Source organism: Sander lucioperca, chromosome 20 (genome assembly GCF_008315115.2).
Source record: "Sander lucioperca isolate FBNREF2018 chromosome 20, SLUC_FBN_1.2, whole genome shotgun sequence".
NCBI classification, from domain to species: Eukaryota; Metazoa; Chordata; class Actinopteri; order Perciformes; family Percidae; genus Sander; species Sander lucioperca.
Window position 1 is genome coordinate 22,125,603 of NC_050192.1, and position 2,500 is coordinate 22,128,102.

The following is a 2,500-nucleotide window of genomic DNA, read 5'->3' on the forward strand; positions in this document are numbered from 1 at the left end:
TGTGTGTGTGTGTGTGTGTGTGTGTGTCGGTCTGTCTGTGTGTCTGTGTGTGCATGTGTCTGTGTGTGTGTGCACCTGAGTGTGTGCACGTCTGTGTGTGTGTGTGTGTGTGTGTGTGTGTGTGTGTGCCTGTGTGTGTGCATGTGTCTGTGTGTGCCTGTATGTGTTTGTGTGTGTGTGTGTGTGTGTGTGTGTGTGTGTTCAGGGTGAAAAACAGGATGTGATGTAACATCCTGTGGCCATTATTAGTTTTAGAGAAGGTGGAGGTCAGAGCCGAGTCAGAGTCGGCAGACAATCTGAGAAAAAATGTCATCCGACAATCAGAGAGAAATAACACGGACGCCTCGTTTTGACTTCCTCAGAGCAGGAAACCCCACAAATGTCTTAAGTCACATTAACAAGGCTGTGATACATTTTTGTTTTCGAAAAGGGAAAGCAGCCATTATTGCTGTTATTACTTACACCTTTAAAAATGCAAAATGTCTGCTGTGAGAAATGTCTGTGGGAGGCTGTCAGATTCATGCTAATGCCCCTCTGACACAAAGTGCAAATCATATCAGCTGCTAATGTTATTAAAGTGAAAAGATGTAAATGTTTTATGCCGGGATCAGACTACACAGTTTGTTTGTCTTTTTACGATAGTCCCTATCAGTGTTGGGCAAGTTACTTCCAAAATGTAATACATTATAGATTACTAGTTACTGTCACTGCCATTACTGAATATGGCACAGAGAATTATAGGGCTGCACGATTATGGCCAAAATGATAATCACGATTATTTTGATCAATATATTGATCACCATTAATTATCACGATTATTTGTTGATTTTAACCAAAACAAATTTTATTGTCACATAGGCTAATTATAACTGCTTTCACATCCATATTATGCTACATTCCTCCTTTGTTGAAGGATACCAGGCAACGCAATTTTCTGTTCATGTTAACGGTGCATGTTAAAATCCGGTGCCCGGTATCTACCGGACGAAATAGCAACGCGGATTACGGTGCCACTTAAATGTCTGCGTTGCACTCTGATGCTCCAAAACAGACGTTAGAGGCAACAGAAACGTCGCTGCATGTCACGCTAGTAAACACTAATAACACGTTACACAGCAGCTAACGTTAGCCTACCGTTAGCTAGTAAACACTAATAACACGTTACACAGCAGCTAACGTTAGCCTACTGTTAGCTAGTAAACACTAATAACACGTTACACAGCAGCTAACGTTAGCCTACCGTTAGCTAGTAAACACTAATAACACATTACACAGCAGCTAACGTTAGCCTACCGTTAGCTACAGTAAACACTAATAACACGTTACACAGCAGCTAACGTTAGCCTACCATTAGCTACAGTAAACACTAATAACACGTTACACAGCAGCTAACGTTAGCCTACCATTAGCTACAGTAAACACTAATAACACGTTACACAGCAGCTAACGTTAGCCTACCGTTAGCTACAGTAGTAAACACGGCTAAAATACTGACAGCTAAACGGTGTAGTGTGAGCGTGTAGCAGGACGTACAACAGTCTGCCGCTAAAGCTATGAGCTAACAGACTCAAACTAGCACTGGTCACTGCTGTTGTCTGAAAACACAGACGGGACTAAATGTTGCGTTTACTGGTAAACTGGTAAACCTCGTGACGACTTATGACCGACTGCTATCTGTTGTGGAGTTTTCCTCACGTTACTCTGTCCTCTGTGACTGTCTACATCTAAACTAAGCTGCGCGGTGCAGGGAACCACTCTGATTGGCTAGTGGAGGCACGTGATCAGAGAGTGGTTTACGGAGCGTGATGAAGACGGAATGAAGAATTTTAAATATCGCTCGATCACGTGAATTTGATCGTGGGAAGCCAAAATCGCCATCGTGATTAAAATTCGATTAATTGTGCAGCCCTAGAGAATTATGTTGTATATAATTTGTCAAAAAGACAAAGATCTCTGTGGGCTCAAGTGAGATCTGGGGTTTTACCTTTGACTGTTGAAACAGGACGAGATGTTAATGTAGAAGAGGAAAAACGGATCTGTCCCATCATGTGGTGTTTGAATGATATAGAAGATGAGTTCCATTTTGTTTTCTACTGTCCTTTTTATTGTGAACAGCGTGATTTTTTTGTTTCGTAAGATAAAATCAGAGATTGACTTGGTAAATATGGATGATGCCCAAAGACTGAGATGACTGTTCACATGTGAAACAGAAATTAGCCAATTATCTTGAGAAAGCCTGGGAGAAGAGGAAAAAAGCTCTTTACTGTAGATGAGGATGTGTTTGCATATGCAGTGTGTGTGTGTGTGTGTGTGTGTGTGTGTGTGTATATATATATATATATTAGGGCTGTCAATCGATTAAAAAATGTAATCTAATTGATTACACTTGATTATACTCTGTGATTAATTAATTGAAATTAATCGCATACATAATTAACGGTGCCTGAACCGATACTTTTTAAGAAAGTAAAAAAAGAAAAGAAAAAAAAAGGGTACTAAA

General features: G+C 40.4%; 1 protein-coding gene and 1 long non-coding RNA gene across 2 annotated transcripts in view; one reads left to right on the forward strand and one right to left on the reverse strand.

The window, feature by feature from the left end:
- Positions 1–2,500, forward strand: part of LOC116051992 (SH3 and multiple ankyrin repeat domains protein 3-like) — a 76,410-nt gene that overhangs the window by 35,098 nt on the left and 38,812 nt on the right. The window lies entirely within an intron of this gene.
- The window catches only part of LOC116051993, a 10,340-nt gene that overhangs the window by 2,333 nt on the left and 5,507 nt on the right, over positions 1–2,500 (reverse strand). The window contains exon 2 of the long non-coding RNA XR_004105470.1: positions 1,669–1,670. This is a non-coding gene — a long non-coding RNA (uncharacterized LOC116051993). The remainder of the gene's footprint in view (positions 1–1,668; positions 1,671–2,500) is intronic.